The sequence below is a fragment of the Podarcis liolepis genome (assembly GCF_965112155.1).
Source record: "Podarcis liolepis genome assembly, chromosome: 1".
Classification (NCBI taxonomy): domain Eukaryota; kingdom Metazoa; phylum Chordata; class Lepidosauria; order Squamata; family Lacertidae; genus Podarcis; species Podarcis liolepis.
In genome coordinates, this window is record NC_139554.1 from 67,793,035 (window position 1) to 67,811,195 (window position 18,161).

The 18,161-nt window shown below is 41.2% G+C and overlaps 1 protein-coding gene across 1 annotated transcript in view; it reads left to right on the top strand.

Annotated features, from left to right (window-relative positions):
• The window catches only part of GALNT18 (polypeptide N-acetylgalactosaminyltransferase 18), a 336,801-nt gene that overhangs the window by 13,613 nt on the left and 305,027 nt on the right, over positions 1–18,161 (top strand). The gene's annotated exons all lie outside the window — the stretch shown is intronic.

Consider the following 18,161-nt stretch of genomic DNA (forward strand, 5'->3'; position numbering starts at 1 on the left):
TTGACATGGTGCATGTACAGAGAATAAGATGAAGAAAAGGATTGTATCCAACCACATCATACTCAAAGTTAGGGATGGAAGGATTTTTTTAGTTTGGATCCCCATTTTTCCAATCCACATTGGTTAGTTTTTTGTGAGTCCTCATGAAGTTTCTTCAGCATTTTATTGTGAATTTCTTCTAATAAAGACAGCTTTTGATGCAGTTTTTACTATTTTTTACTAATACGTTAATTTTTATGCATATTTCACTCTCATTTATACCTTTTTGTAAACACTGGTTGGAGAACTACATCTTAAAATTTGGATAAGTGATAATTTCAGAGGATGGCTATGTTTCAGTACTCATACTGTTTTGGAAAGCGCAAATTCGATAAATTTGGCTTTTAATGCAAGCTGAAGTGAATTTGCCCCCCATACCTACAAAGGGGAATCAAGTGGTCATGCCCATTAATGTCAGTGTGTGTGCTCTGATTATGACTTGGTTGGATATAATCCAGTATGTAGAATTAAATTGCAACCAAGCGTGGCTTGTTAGACTGTAACATCTATTTTATTTTTAAAGGGATGTCACCTGATTAAAGAAACCTTAGTTCATTAATCATGAGCTCCAGTAGATTGACAGTGCAATTGATCCAATGCCTCTCAGAAGTCAGCCTCATTCAGTTCAATGGGGCTTACCCCCACATAAGTGGGCAACTGGTTACAGCCTAAATTATTTAAACTTGTGTTTGGGGAAAATAACAGGAATTCAGTGCTTCAGCATTTAGCAGTCACACTACAGTGTGGCATTTCAAACAAACTAGTTTGTTCACATTCTTTTTATGGGAATAAAAAATATATTTACCTATACGGAGCACACTTGCTTATGCGTTATACATAAAATCTAAATGAGAGAGATTGACTTCCGCAGGGAGGAAACATAATTCCATGGCAGAGCAGATGCTTTGCAGAAGGTCCTGGGTCCTTAGCATCTCCAGACAGGGCTGGGCAAGATTCCTGCTAAAACCCTAGAGAACTGCTGTCAGTAGGCAATGCTGAACTAACTGGACCAATGGCCTGACTCTGTATAAGCGAGTTTCATTTAACTCTCTCACACTTACACATGCAGCTTTTGAAATTGGTGTATTTTCATTTGCCTTTGGAAATGGTAGTCAAGTATTTACCCCACACTGATAAGGGGAGCATATCAAATTAACCCATTAGCTGGATGCAATCTGTTAGTCACTAATGGGCCAGCTATGGTTTAATATCATACATTGTGACTGTTACATGAGTTGCCTCAGCACTTCTCCCAGATCACTAGTTGTATTCGCCTACATCACTAGACAAATAATGGTCTTCCAAAATTAGGGACAAGCTAACCATCTGTGGATTCCCATTGAAACTTGATTCGCTTCCTGTGACTCATACTTGGCTGGTTAATCTTTGAACGTCTGGGAAACAAGTGGGTAGGCTAATGCAGAACTGAACATTACATTCCCAGTGACATTCAGAACTCACATTTAGGAGAGAGTTCAGTTTTGAAATGGGTAGCTCCATCAGCTTTGCAAGGCCATTATGGGAGTAGGAGTTTATAAAACTCTGCCTAATAGTCACTTTTATGTTTCACTTTCAAATTGAAGGGAAGATGTTTCAGCCTGAATGTCCCGGCACAACAGCCATTAAAGTCATGTCCTGTTCAATGAGCAGAAAAAGATGTAATACCAGGACGTATGAAACATTGTCTAGAAACTATACACAAAAGGAAGTAAAAATTTGGCTTGCATAAATAGGAATGTTTCAAATTCCATTCATTTGTTCCTCTCTCTTTTGTCACAGGGAAAAGATTATATCCGGCACACCTGAGCAGTCCAATTTTAAACCCATGAAACTATGCCTCAGGCTAAGGCATTGTTTCTAACAAAGGCTTTGTGAATGTGAATTAGCATTCCTGAAACTCAGGCATCACATCAAGATGCTATGAAAACAGTAATTTTTGTCTTTCACTGGGAGTATTCAGCAGATGGAAAAGGGGGCATTGCATAGTTTTTAAAAAAGCTTGCATAAGAATGTGATTCTCTCACACACCTCTCCAATCCACCACTTTTTTTTTTACCAGTTGAATCAGTGTTATATTGCTTCATTGCATAGATCCAGACCATTCTGCTGCAGCCCCACACTATCAGGACTATGTGTCCACAGTGGGTCTTGACCCTGAGAAGGATAACAGATGTGTCATCACCACACAGCTGGAGGGAGAACAGTTCAACCACTAAAGAAACCCATAACAGCCCCAGACTGTCAGGGGCCCTTCTCTGTGAATGCTTTTGGTTTGAACTCTGTAGAGTAGCTAACAGACTGCTGTTTCTCCTGGGTTCAGCAATGAATGGGGCAGTTCAAGAGAGAGCCATGAGCAAAAATGCAAAAAATAATCAACCTCAAGTTAGGAATCAAAGCAAGATAAAATATATTGAGAACATCCTTTTCAGGTAGAGGAATCATGAGTTCATCCAACTTCTGCACTGAGCAGCCACACTCCTGATGTTGCACACATGCTTTAGCTTCTTCCCCTGACATCTGCACATTCTGTGCTAATGTCTGTGAAGTTGAGGTCTCTGCGCATGTACCTATATGCACATGAGCTGCATGCCTAGTTTCACAAAGTTCTAGTCATGTGGCAGTCTTTCCATGTACATGTGAAAGCCTCCTTCCTGTAGATAGAATCATAGAACTGTAGAGTTGTAAGGGACCTAAAGGGTCATAAAGTCCAACCCCTGCCATGCAGGAATCTTTTGCCCAAGGTGGGGCCATAACAATCAGTTTAAGAGTTTCATGCTCTATCGACTGAGCTTTCCCAGCTTCATCTACACTGTTATGTGCATACACAAGAGGAAGGGGCTACTCTAGGATTACCAGATGTCCCCGGATCCCAAATCTGTCCCCGGGAAACGTGGCAGCAGCAGCCTCAGCAGCCCGGAGCCAGTCTGGTAGCACAGTTGGCTCTAGCTGGCTTCAGGAGCTGCTCGCTGCCTGCTGCCGCCATCACTGCTGAAGGTGAACCAGGAACGTCCAGCGGTACAGATCTCCTGGCCCTTTCCCCCTTTGTTTTGACAGATCGGGGGAGGCTCAGGAGTTGCGGCTGGCCAGCCGTTGCCCAGGAGAGGCGCAAGGTGCCAGGCAAGGTGCAAAGCCCTTCTTTTTGCACCCTGCGAAACATAAATACGCAGAGGTTTTTTTAAAACCTGGGCAACGACCACCCGCCTGCAACTCCCAAGCCTCCCCCGATCTGTCAAAACAAAGGGAGAAGAGGGCAGGAGATCAGGGAAGGTTTGGGAGTCACTGGCAGGCGGCATGCCGTTGCCCAGTTTTTTAAAAACTGCACATTTGTTTTACAGGGTGTGAAAGGGCTTTTCACCTTTATACAATATGCATGTGTGCTTGGGCCCAGGGTCTTTTGCCTCACCATCCCCACTACTGACTCCCTGTTGCTACTCAGCTTAAAAAAAAAAAAATAGTGTCCCAGGATTCATTGAAAAAAATCTGGTAACCATACTCATCCCAGGCCCTGGATGTGAGCATTTCCTCTCCTTTCTTGCCTGATGGACAAGGGCAATCCATGTGCTAAAGCCTGTTTCTGTATATATGGCTTGCAAAGAGTAGCCTTAATACATAACTGTAGTTTCGGTGAAATTGCACTAAATATTACTGTTTGGCAGAGATCCCGAATGCTTACGTTTAGCCTGGAGCACATTTATATAGCGGAGTTATAAACCCGCAAAACAATGTTTCTTGTACAGCAAAGGCAGTGATCTACAATAGCTGAAGGGAGACTTTATAGTCTCTGAAACATCCTAAAATTGCTTTGAATTACTCAGTGCATATTTTATGCACATAAATTTTAAAACTATGCTAAGCCACTGGCTTCTCTAGGGGGCTGGCTTGGGGTGACTGAAGAGTATTTGTTAAACTCAGCAAAGATACACTCACCTCATAAAAATAATTTCTGGTTGGATGGATCCCAAACCATCTTGTAAAGAGCAAAGTTTTTCCTTTTTAAAGAGGTTTTATTTTAGTTTAATAATATTATTGTGCTGGGTACAAATACACACATATTGACCTTTAACCTAGAATTTTATGTGTTTTCTACATGGGGTGTGTATAGAATCATAGAGTTGGAAACGACCCTGGGGGTCATCTCATCCAACTCCCTGCAGTGCAGGAATCTCATCATATTTGACAGATGGTCATCCAACCTCTGCTTGAAAACCTCCAAGGAAGAAGAGTCCACCACCTCTCATGGGAGTCTGTTCCAATGTCAAGCAGCTCTTGCTGACAGAAAGTTCTTCCTGATGTTTAGTCAAAATGTCCTTGCTTATAACTTGAATCCATTAGTACGGGTCCTAGCCTCTGGAGCAGGATAAAGCAAGGTTGCACCATCCTTCATGTGATAGCCCTTTAGATATTTGAAGATGGCTATCATATCTCCCTTCAGTCTCCTGTGTGGTGTAGTGGTTAAGAGCGGTAGTCACGTAATCTGGGAAACCGGGTTCGTGTCTCCGCTCCTCCACATGCAGCTGCTGAGTGACCTTGGGCCAGTCACACTTCTGTGAAGTCTCTCAGCCCCACTCACCTCACAGAGTGTTTGTTGTGGGGGAGGAAGGGAAAGGAGAATGTTAGCCGCTTTGAGACTCCTGAAGGGGAGTGAAAGGCGGGATATCAAATCCAAACTCTTCTTCTCTTCTTCTTCTTCTTTCCCATGCTAAATATACCCAGTTTCCTCAACCGTTCCTCATAAGGCTTAGTTTCCAGATCCTGGATCCTCTGCACATGTTTCGGGTTGTCAATATCCTCCTTAAAATGTAGTGCCCAAACTGGACACAGTACTCCAGGTGTGATCTGACCAAGACAGAATAGATGCTTTGAAAACTGAAGTTAACACAAAATGTGGCAGCTAGATTACCAGTTGGAACTGGACACGGAGAACATATCTTCCTAATATTAAAATAACTCAGTTGGTTCTTGGTCTACTTCTAGCCTCAATTCAAAACACCTAAATCTCTTACAACAGGGTACCTTAAGGATAATTGAGTCATCCATGAACTCAGCCAGTTTTTATGATCCCCCCTACCTGAGGGATTCTTTGGAATCCCTTCCCCAGACGGACTCACCTAGCATCTCTTTCAGTATATACCAGATGAATACCCTTTTTATCCCCCAGGCCTTTTAATTTTAATCCTTTAATGCATCATTATTATCTGGCGATGCTGTCTTCCTGATTTTTTTAAATGTTTGGTTGTGTGTGTGTGTGTGTGTAAGTAATTTTATGCAGCAACATGAGCTTGAAAAGCAGGATATACATTTTCTAAGTAACCAAAGGGGCCCTGCAATGCTGAACTTTAAGAAACATTTTATATTGTACCAATGCACTTTCAGTATTTTTTCTTAAATCTTTGGGCTGTCCCTCCCTGTGGTCAGTTTGCAGTTTCCTCAGTGCAAGTTAATTTAAACACATACTCCTTGACAAAGTATCTGAGCAAATCTTTGAGTACAGTGGTACCTCAGGTTAAGTACTTAATTCGTTCTGGAGGTCCGTTCTTAACCTGAAACTGTTCTTAACCTGAAGCACCACTTTAGCTAATGGGGCCTCGTGCTGCTGCTGCGCCGCCCGAGCACGATTTCTGTTCTCATCCTGAAGCAAAGTTCTTAACCTGAGGTATTATTTCTGGGTTAGCGGAGTCTGTACCTGAAGCGTATGTAACCTGAAGCGGATGTAATCCGAGGTACCACTGTAATACCAATACAGGCATTCCCAGATCAGCCACAACATGGTAGCAAATCTATAGTGGCTTACCTAAGAGAATGAATATTGAATCAGTAAATATTCAGAAATTACATTTGGTTCCTTTTGCCTAGAGAAGTAGTTATACACTTGCTGGGGGTGGGGATGGGGGATGCCACCTTTTGTTATCACAATTTCAAAATGGTTAAAAGCCCATGCAGGCAAGATGCCCACAAAACCAAGCAAAACTCTGGAATTCTAAGAAGTGCCGTGTTCTAAGAAGTGCCCAGCCCACCTTTCTGCCATCATAAAACTTTAGAAGGTGTGCATGAGGTTCCTTGGTGGTCCATGCACCGGCCAGGCCAGGCCCATTTAACTTCAACAGAATGGATGCATCCTATGTCCTCAGACTTTAACAGTTTGGACCAAAATAATGATAGAAATGGCTAAATACCAAATGATGAATGAACACAGGAAATACCCCCCCCCCAATATAGGCTTTGTGTTTAGAACTGTAGCAATGGAAGCAGAGTGATTGAATTCTACTACCAGCAGCAGTCAGTGTGTCGTGTCAGAGATGGTGAAGGGAGGGATCCCTGTGCTGACTGGATATGAGGAAAGCAATTGAAGCAGGCAAGTGGAGCTGCACTAGGCTCTATGCTTCTGCAATGGCCAATAGAATTAAACAAATAGGAGGTCATTGGCTCTTGCTGGGCTGTACTACACATCTCTGAGTATGGTGCTTGCACTATACTGTATGCCCTAGTAAAGCCTCTTCTCACTTTCTGTCTCCACTGCTACTACTGATCTCCTTAAGTAAGCAGGTAGTCGATTCCTGGGTTCAGCCTTCTGTATACAGCAGCATTGTATTCTGTGGGGCTACCAGATGTCCATAATATGATACTTTATTTCACTGCAGAAATTTGCAAATTACAGCATGTAATCCAGAAAGTATTCAAGCCTAAATCCCATTGAAATAAATATACTTGATGGGCATGACCAAGTGCTAAAAATTCCCTAATTTTGATGGAACCAAAGTGCACCTTTCATTCTCTTCCTGAAGAGTCTACTGTTGGGGGGGGGGGGAGCAAATACTCTTATTATTAAATACAAAGTATAATGCACTAAAATATACTTTCCTATGTCCTAGGATTACTATGATTTCGTTATTAGTTCATATTCACAGATTAAAAACAGGATTTAATGTATTTTCAGAGTGTAATTGCAAGGAGCTTCAAGCAGATTTATTGCAGAGTGGGATGAGAATGGGCTTTCCTTTGTAACTCCATTCATATCCACAGCATAGTAATATTGGCTAATGGCTATTTATGGTCCTGCCTTCCTGCTCAAATTGGTATAAAGCAACAAAAAGTGAATCTAGCGATTCCAAATCACTAGACTGCTGTAGAGGAGACACTTGTAACTGATCCTTCGAATATGCCTTTCATTATGTTAAAAGGAAATCTTCCTGACCAATACCAACTGAGAAAGTCCAATTAGAGTTAAGTGTTAGTTTTGACAGCATTAGCAGCTAAAACTGTAGCCTTGCACTCTTCAGACCTCCATTTCCTGCTGCTTAAAATTACTGACACACTAGGGAAGAAGATAAGGTTAAAGGAGCAACGTGTGCTTACCTGGGAATCTTACCTGGAAAGTGAAGAGTGAACCCAAGGTGTCGGCTTTCATTTATTAATGAGTTCTTTCCTAAACCAGTTTCCAGTTTTATTAGCTTCCAAATATAAAGGCATCAAATGCAAAACCATTTTGACGATACTGTATTTCCCACAGGCTTTTAAGTACTGTATTCAGAGACTGGCTCCATAGTACAGCAGCTAATATCCAATAAAACAAAAATGCAGATAGTTGTGCAGTGTCCTCGTTGTGGTTAGTTTTTAAGCCAGCAAAATAATTAATGCAGAAAACTTTCCAAACAAGAGAATGGATATAGATTAATGAATTCATTATCTTAATTATAACTCAAAGAGAAAGTCTCTCTACTGCGATAACTACCATCAAAGAAGAGGCTGAATGCCCCATTACTTTTAAGCATGTTGTACCAAGAGTACTGCTTATGGCTGACAAAATAATGACTATTAAAACATCAGATGCACATCTGTGCACAAAGCAAATGAAAGAATCTTAATTGCATTTGCAGTTCTTCACATGCATCTTATACACACTTCTGATCCTTTAATCTGTGATGAAAAGGGTCAGTTGTTGTGGATTAATTTATTTTTACTTGGAGTCTGGTCACGTTACGCTGCACGGTCTAACGCTAAATATGTTCACTGCCGTGAGATTCCTGCCTCCTACTCAGTTCATGAATGGGACAACATTTGCATCAATTGAGAAGTTGCATCCCTAACCAAAGGCTAAGAAACAGTAAAACAACAGTTTTGCAATAAACTATTTGTGGGCATATCTCCCTTCCCAAACAGCCTAGCCTGTAGCTAGAAATGTTTGTGCTATATACTGCTACTTGAGACAAAATTACATTTTCCCATTGCTTTCAGAAGCATTTGACCTAGCTATAGCACACATGTTAGAATTTGGTCCCTTTCCCTTTAAGACTTATTCAGGAAAGTGTAAACTGACCTGACTTGAAGAGGAACACTTCAAGTCTTCTCCTAAAATCTTCTGTCTCTTATGGCAAGGAGACGTTTCCTCAGAGCTTCTTAGAGTAGATGCATCATTATCAGTGCCATCTTAGCCATGCCTACTCAGAAATAAGAAGGGCCTGGAATGACCCTTGAGTCCCTTCCTACTCTACGATTCTATGATTCTATGAAGGAACTAATTCAAATGAACCAATTCACTGAATTAATTTTTTAAAAATATTTAAATAACACCCGGTTGACATAAGCATACTTAAAGCTGTATGCGCTCCATCCTTTTGAGTACCTTGCCCAAGAAGGAAATATTCGTACCTAGCTGGTAGTTGCTACACACCTCTGAGTCCATGGAGAGCCTCCCTTTTCTAGGTAGTAGGCAGGGCCCTTTCCTGCAAAGAGCCATTTACCATTGCCTGAACCCACCCAGCCAATCTCTCTTATCAGCCAGGATAGGGAAGGGTTGAGGATATTTGTGGTGAGCCAAATAACCTCAAGCAACTTGTCCATGTCAGTGGAAGGCAACAAGTGAAAATGATCCCACATCGCATTACTAGGCGGTGCACTACATATTGAACTGTGCAAGATATTCCAGCAATGGATTTCCTCATGAAAATGAAAGAGACAAGAATCTTAAAATATCTAGTTCATTGATATTCAGAAGGCCTTCGTTCACTTCCTAGCAGTGCATTTCCATTTATATTTATTTTTTTCCTGTGATTGCATATGCAAGTATTTAAATGCCATCCTTTTGCCTTTTCAAGAAACTCATGTTGCCACAAGTGTACAAAGCCCAGTATATTATTTTGTTGTTAGGTTTAGTATTCTGGTAAAGATGCATGAAGAGAGTGACATGGAAACTTTTCTCTGTAGAGCGCACACAATAACTGGCCATATAAATACTGCTTTGTTAAAAAGATTACCATAAGCTTGCATGCCTCTGTTGAAGTGAAAGCTTCAGTTCGATAGGTGCCTGACTCTGAAAGCAGAACTCAAGGTCAGCCTGCAGCATCCAAATGATCTTGTTTACAAATTCATTCGGCATCTCCCAAGTTTTTCTATGTGGGTACAACAATAGCCTGTTAACTTATTTGTATTCTGCTAGGGAAGGGAGCTTATTGGATTTTTCTCACTCATCAGTCATGCCCCGAGGGTTTCCAGATCATTAATGATCAATAGATCAGTTTAGATAAGAATGATAATTCTGGCCATTGAAAAACACATAAGCTTCCCTGATGGGTCTGGGCCACGGAGAGCAAATTAATTCAGTACTTCACCCTGCCCTAGGTAATAATTTTTCTTAATGATGAAAGGTACTGTTTTAAAGAGTATATTTTAGTATAACAGAGATCGTAGCCTTTGTGAGTTCCCATAGCATGGCAACAAATAAGAATTTGAGACTGTCTGCCAGAAACCATTAGAAAGCATTTGTGTATTTTTGCTGAAAAACTAATGCTAAATGAATCCTTGTTTTGTACTCTCAGCCTGATGATCTAGGAACATAGGAAGGTGCCTTTTACCAAGTCTGAACACTGGTCCATTTAGCTCTGTACGGTCTACACTGAATGGAAGGGTTTTTTAGGGTTTCCCAGCCCTACCTGAAATGGCAAGAATAGAACCAGGAATGGTATCAAAAGCCACTGAGAGGTCAAGGAGAAATATCAAGGACATATTTCCCCTGCCTCTCTCTTGACAAAGGTTATCATGCAGGGAAACCAAAGCACTTTCTGTTCCAAAACTGGGCCTAAACCCCAATTGAAATGGATCTAGAAATTCAGTCTCCTCCAAGAGCACCTGGATGATCTAGTCCATAACCACCAGCTCGAAACCCTTTCCCAAGATACAATGGCTATGATCATTCCTGTACTGGGAGAACTTGACCACAGCAGTTCAGGCTTGGATCTTCACAGCCTTCAAGACTGGATCACTGCAAGGCACTCGGTGTGTTTGATCCGGGAACTGCAGCTACTGAAGAATGCTGTAGCAAGGTTGCTGACAGAAGTGAGACCCTGTCAACATATAACACCTCTGTTCTGAGATCTGCACTGGTTGCTGATTTGTTACTGGGCTAAGTTCAAGGTGTTACTCTTGGTATAAAAAGGTAAAGGGACCCCTGACCATTAGGTCCAGTCGTGGCCAGCTCTGGGTTTGTGGCACTCATCTTGCTTTAGTGGCCAAGGGAGCCGGCATACAGCTTCCGGGTCATGTGGCCAGCATGACTAAGCCGCTTCTGGCGAACCAGAGCAGCGCACGGAAACGCCGTTTACCTTCCGGCTGGAGCGGTACCTATTTATCTACTTGCACTGGTGTGCTTTTGAACTGCTAGGCTGGCAGGAGACTCTTGGTATAGAAAGCCCTTAATGGTTTGGGTCCAGTTTACTTGCGGGATTTCCTTATCCCACGTATGCCCACTTGACTGCTTCAGTCTGCAGAACTGGAACTGTTACAGGTGCTGCACAATATTTATTCTGCACTTGTAAGAAATTAATATTTTAATGTAGCAGCACCTACGTTTGGAACTCTCTGCCGATTGGCATCAGGCAGGTACCTTCACTGCACATTTTTAGTTTACTACTGGTTTCAGTTGTTTTAAAATGTTTTTAATTACTTGTTTTTAACTGTTTAATTGATAATTTTAATGTTTCTTGTAAACTACTGAGGGTTTACAATCAACGGTATATAAATCTTGTTAGATGAAAAAATCAGTTCAATAAGCCAGATCTTAGTTTTAGTGCTAGCTCTTCTAAAAGAACAACTTCATAGGATTTGCTCATATTGGTCCCGAGAAACAAGATAGATGACAGAAGAAAGGAAGAGCTCAGAGAGCTGTCAACTTCAATGGAGGATTCAATTCTTTTGCTACACCTTTTTGCCATCCAGAACAGGATCTGTTTAATGAAGTATGCCTGCAAAACTCAAGTCTGCCTAGCCAGTTACAGAACTTGCATATATTGAAAACAAAGACTACAGCCTAAAATGATGAACTTATATGAATTTTTCAGGCACTAAAATTAGCTGAAAAAATTATCTGGGTCCCCACCTTCAGCATATAATAGTATCTACCAGCCATAGACAATTTGCATTAGCTTTACACACCTCAAAATAATCTCTGTTCTATAAACATACAGTAAAACTGGAAATTCTAATGGCATAGTAAATGTTCAACAGTGCAATCCTACTCAGAAGTAAACCCCATTGAATTCATTTGTATGGTGCCTTTCCATAGTAAAAACCATGCTCAAGGTGGCTTACAACGTGAAATAAACATAATTAAAAAAATAAAAGTAATCATAAATGATAAAGAAAACATCAAAAAGTACACAACCAAATCAACCAATCACCACATAAATCATAATAAAGATACAAGATAAAGATACATAAAAAACTAATATCAATAAAAGCAGCAACCTTCCCCACCAACAAGGCCCCCCAAGCAATACCCCAGCCCATGAGTCTGTTCAGTAGCCTCAGCTTTTGAATCTGGAGTCGGTCAGGGCTCCACCATTCCAGACCAGATGGGGAAAGGCCTTCAAGGCAGAGAGCAGGGAGACTTCCTCCCAGGTGTGTGTATAGGTTGCTTTTCCAATACCACATTCTTCAAAGTAGCTTTGAGGAAGCAGCCAAACTGTGCCCAGATTGCTGAACTTCCTGCCTCTGGAGCCTTGTCTGATCCCCTTTTTATTGGTTTTTCAGTGTGCTTGCAGAGCTTTTCTGTCTCACCATGCTTCAGGTTTGGTTTAGTACAGTCTGTGTACCTGTGTGCACTTCAAAATCCACCGCTACGTCTACCACTGGCTCTCAGAGGTCACAAACAGGTCATGAATAATTAATTAATTTTACAATGAATGATTTTAGAGTGTTGTTTATGTTATACTTTTATACTGTTTTATTGTTGTTAGCCGCCCTGAGCCCGGCTTCGGCTGGGGAGGGCGGGATATAAATAAAATTTATTATTATTATTATTATTATTATTATTATTATTATTATTATTATGAAGGCAGTAACCCTTGCCCACTGTTGCTTGCTTCAACAAACTGTTAGACAACCTAAACCCAGAGATGGCATAGAGCCAACGTGCCTTGTAGCCGTGGGATGGCTTATCTTCCATGAACTTGCCTAACCACCTTTTAAAGCCGTTTAGGAGAACAGTCACAACACCCTATTAAGAACTGGATTGGGGCGATGAAAGCAATCTCAGGGAAGTGGGGCAGAAGTGTCTCTAGTGTAATTCTTTCTATATCAAAATGCAGAACCCCCCTCAACCTTCTCCCACTGCCCATGTAAACCAACAAATGCATAGAAAGAGAACCTACCCAAATGACGCTGACATAAAAATCTCACACATATACCAAGTTGGAAAAGCAAAAAAATAGTGTGTACGTTTATCACCCACCATCTTCGCTCTACTCTCTCTCCCTACCTCTGGATACCATATTGTCTTACACTGAACGCAACCAATAGACTTTATAATCTGTACAAGAGAGAGAAAGAGAGAGAGAGAGACTGCACATTCTTTTGTATTTCATGAAAATCTTTATTATTATTTTTTAAATGCATAATGTTCCATCAAAGAAATAAATCCAAATGGAAAAAAACCCTTTCCCACCTGCAGCCTGTAGTGGAGCAACTTAACATTCCACTTCCTCATTCTGCATAAGGAACAGAAGGTCACCTCTTCCTAAGTGCTCCATAAGTGTATTCTTTTTCCATCTTAACTTTAATACATAGGTATTCAATCACGCGTCTCAAGTATCTCTTGTTCTAAAAATCCATTTCTTTTTACACCGGTGTTCAGACACTATATTAAATGGTATTGGAGGAGGAAGAATTAATGGATGAAACCTTGCAATGAATGTTCTCATTAATGCTACTTCCTTGTAGAGTCAATACCAGAAATACAGCATGCACAGAGTTTACTTGAGCTTGCCAATTTTCTGATGATACAAGAGCAAGGGAGAGGTTGGTAAGGGGGTATTTTGTTGGCCAAGCAATCAATAAGCAATTTATTCATGGTTTTTTAAGAAAACAGGAATATCTCCATGGAACTAAAACACAGTAATGAAGCAGAACATGTGAAAACTAGTAAGGGCTAACTATTCTGGATGAGTAGAACCAAGACTTAACAAAGATATAGTACCTTCTGAAACTACTTCAGATAATCATTAGGACAATCCTGTGAGAAGGGGAAATGTTATTCCAATTAATATACTGTGTTTTTTTATAGTGAGTAGCCTAGGAACGTGGCTAAGGCTGCATAATGAATTTGTGTTTGAGCTGATATGAACTAGATACGGCCAGCTTGCCTATGAGGTGGGCTGAGGCAGCTATTTTGGGCAGCGGAAGTCTAAGAGGCAGTGCCCCTGCAGGCACCCTGCCCACCCCTGCTGGTAGCAGAGAAGTGGCGCTTCCAGTGAGATCTCACCAAAATCTCATGAAATTTTGTGTGTGAGATCTTGCAAAAGCTCATTGAAACCCGCCACTGCATGACCCAAGTAAGGGAGGCTTTTGTAGGGGCAGTGGGGCAGAATGGCACCTTTCTGTTTCTTCTCATAGCTCATGTTCTTAACCAGTGCGGTGTATCATAGTAAGGGGCTAATATATCCTAAAATGTTTATACTGGTTTACCAGTATAATGGCTGGGGAACGGGGAGGAGTGGCTACTGTTTACCTGTCCAGCCTTTGGGTCTTTTCCTTACTCTTGCTTGCAGAAAGCAGATACGCAAGTGAAGCACTGTCTTACATTTACAAGAGTTTTCTGGGCATCTCTTTATGGCGGGGAACCATTTCAGCCCAAGAGCTACATTCCTTTCTGAGGAATCATATGCCAGTGCTGGATGAGGCCAGAGGCAAAAGTTGGCAGAGCAACTAATGTTTCACTTTTGTACAGCAGGCTACTTTCTACACACAGAGAGACACAAACACACCGTTCTCTATCCGCCATCCAGGCAACAGTTCAAGGACACATTTCAGCCGGACAAGAATACTCAAAGTGGGTGTTAAGCAGGCCAAGGAGGGGCTGGGAAGAGGGGCATGGGTGGGGATGGGCAGTGGTATAGCGTGGGTTGTCAGCACCCGGGGCAAGGCAAGTAATTTGCGCCCCCTAACCCGTGGATTTGCGCCCCCTAACCCATGGATTTGCGCCCCCTAACCCTAACCCCCAGATGTTGCGCCCAGTGCGGCCGGCCCCCCCTGCACCCCCCACGCTACGCCACTGGGGATGGGTGGTGTGGAAAGAATCCTAAGGGCCAGATAGAGAAGTTGGGAGTGCTGCATTTCGCCCCCAGATCTGAAGTTTTCCACCCCAGCCTGATGGAAAGAAGTGAGGTTAGACATTTAAGAACCATTCTTCGTTAAAGTTCTTTTATGACAAAATGTATCTACAGACACATGATATCCTCAACCATAGGCTGCCTAAATTACTCAATTTCTCAACTATTACTTAATCACTTCACAATGTTCTTAATTCCACTTTGTTAATTAATTATGTGACAGATTATTCAGCACTTGCATAATACTTCCCAGTTCTGTACTATTTTTTTTAAAAAAAATTATAACCATTTCAGCTTGTACTTTGATAAGACTTTGTGTCCCTGTCTAATACATGAGTCAACTTCTGAAAACTTTTCTCTGAACTTTGGAATTCACAGGTTAACTCTTTGAACTGTGATTTCTAAAAGTGAGATGCCTCATGAAAATACATATTGGTGGAGTGTACAAAATGTATATTATCTACAGCCAATGGGATTTGATATAAAGTTAAATGGAGGGGGGAGTCTTCAAGAGACAGATGTGGAAAGCAAGAAAGCAAGAAGAAAGGAATAAAATAGTTTATTTTCACAGTATTGGAGAATGTGTGGCTGGATGAGGGATGGGACCTTGGAGCTTGCTACTGTTCCTCCAAGGGGCCCAAGCCCATAATTCAGATCGATTTCTTCTGCCTTCTTAGGTTGATAACTTTCCTTTGTTTGAGTTAGCTGATACTCAATTGCAGGAGCACAACCATCCAGATTGCTCCACACTGAAACACTGGGGGAAGTGGCATGTCAAAGCAAGTGTATTCCATATCTTCCATGGGCCATGTCTGGTTGAGGAGTCAAATAAGACACCAATTCATGCCTTGACAATGTGGGGCGTCTTTGGCTTTCCTGGGCATTCCATCTCCCACGTCTGGATTTGGGCCCACGACTGGATTTGGGAAGCTGCCTTACACTGGGTCAGATCATTGGTCCATCTTTATCACCACTGACTGACCGGAGCTCTCAAGGTTTTAAACTGGGGACATTGCTAACCCTACCTGGAGATGCTGGGGATTGAACCTAGGACCTGCATGGAAAGCAGATGTTCTACCACTAAGCTAAGTTCTACAAGCTTGTAAAGAACTATATTCTTTGAAATGGACAAGCTAACATTTATTGTCAAATTGTACAGCCACTCTGAAGTTTTTACTTACTAACTCTCATGTTAGGAATAATTATTAATCACACCAATGCATTCTTACATTGGTCATCTTTTCAAATAGTCTTGATCCATGTTTGGGCACTTGTGTATATGTGTGTATGCACACACAAGTTGGTAGATGAATGAATCAAAGCCAGTACCTCATGTTCAACATTTTCAGATGCCACAGTCCAATTCTGGTATCTGGTAAACAGATCCCATTGTCTTAGAAGAGCTTTCCTTGAGCTAATTGTTTCAGAGATAGTTAAAATATGTCAATGTCATCATTTTTGGATGGGACAGTCACCTCAAGGAGATTTCCTCTCCCAGTTTGAAATAGCAATAGTGAACTGGGTTTTGTGAAAGGTAAAACCACAAACATCTCCTAGCAATTGTACCCACAGGTGATTGTTACATCTCAAAAATAATCAGAAAAGTTGGCTGTTCATTTTAGATTTAAAGGAGAAAGGTGTCTGTGTTATTTTGATCTGTTTTGTTTGTTTTGATCTTATTGCCAGAAGTGAGATAGTACTTAGGAGCTATCCCACACTCTTCAGATGTTGAGTATCAACACTTTATCAACAAAATGAGAAAACTGGCAACACTGGTGGTGGTATATGTATGCGTGCACAAAGGATTAGCATATTTCTGACACCATTTCAGAGCTATTTTAAATTGTGCCACTCTTTTTGAAGTCTAATTAGCTTCTCTGTGCAGTGCAAAAGCAGTAAAGAAATTCTACTGTAAATGCCTTTAATAAGACCATCAAGACTTTGTGAAATGCTTCCTACAAGAGATTTCCACACTGTCTCGCAGTAGCTTTTTTGGTATTCTTCTGAATCCGTTTTTTTAAAAAATGCATTTATTTGCACCTAACTAAGACTCTTAAAGTCTTTCTTCAAAAGTCAAAACACCACCATGAGAACACAACACTTCATTAGTTTTAAAACTGAACTTAATACATTTATGAGAACTGTTGTATATGGGGCTTTTTGACATCTGAGTAGGGAATAGGAAAGATTTTATTCTCTTAGATTAACTTAAATGTCTTCTTTCCTCAGAGAAAGTAGGTATATGTTAAAAAAAATTCAGATTACTTTCTGGAGCATTATACCAAACGTATCATTGGTATTTATTAAGAGCAAGTAAACTTGTTTGTAGATTGTCAAACAGCACACACAAAACCTGCCAGTATGGGTGAGCTCTTCTTTCCCACGGTTTGTGCATGTCAGAGGTTCTCAATCTTTTCCAGTCCATGGCTCCCTTGGCCAACTATGTTTTTTCTGTGGCTCTCCTGTGGGTAAAAACTAGACCATCATTCAAGGCACCTCAGTGAAAACCCCTGGTCTTTGCTATAAATTCTGCATAAGCTCAAAGAAACATCTTTAGGAACAACCTGGAAAAAACCCCAACCAACCAGTAAAACCAGGGAAGAGACAAATCTATTAGATTTACTACTACTATTAATATTAATATTATTTAAATATTTTTTCAAAAAACCTATGGGTTGTACTCAACTTAAGGCCAACTCAACAGTAGACCCACTGAGATGAATAAACCTATGTTGGCCATGTCCATTGATTTCAATTGGTCTACCCTCAAGAGCAGCAGTAGCAGCAGCACTGAATTGGAAGTTCAGTTCAAATGTATCCATTCAAAGAAACAGTCAATCCCCTCATCCTCTCTCTTTACCCCATTTCCTTCTCCCTGTGCTCTGCATATGCCCAGAGGCTGCCATGACCTTCTGCTCTGCTCTGCAATTATGCAGAATTCAGCTGGTCATTTCTAAAAATAACATGTGATGTATCAGGGAAAGTTCTTGGCCCAAGAGTCTCTCTTTTCACAGTAGTCCCCCATACACAGAGATCACCAGGAGAGGCCTTATTCTCAATAGTGCTGCCACTGCATTTAGGCTGGTCTTAACTGTGAACAAGGTTCAGATCCAGGGGAGCCCTTCTCTACATGGAAGAGTTGTTCCATTCACAGAAAGGTCTTTGGTCCAGTTGAAGCCTTGCTAATAGAAGGACAAAGGCCTCTGCAGTCCTCCTTCCCCTTCCTTCCTTCCTTCCTTCCTTTCTTCCTTCCTTCCTTCTTTTCTTTTCCTCTTTTCCTCGTCCCCCTCCCCCAATGGAATTACTTACCCAGGAAGGCCTACCAGATTCAATTTGTCAAGATTTTTGGAATGCTAGTGGACCTTTATTTATTTTTGAAAAGCCATTGGATGCCATTTTGGTCCCAGTTTTCAAGTTGTAATTCTATGTTGACATTTTATTGCATGTTACAAATGTATTGCCAATTTCAGTGTAGCTTTTGATGCTACAGGATGCTGCTGGTAATAACCAGTGGTAAAAATAGCA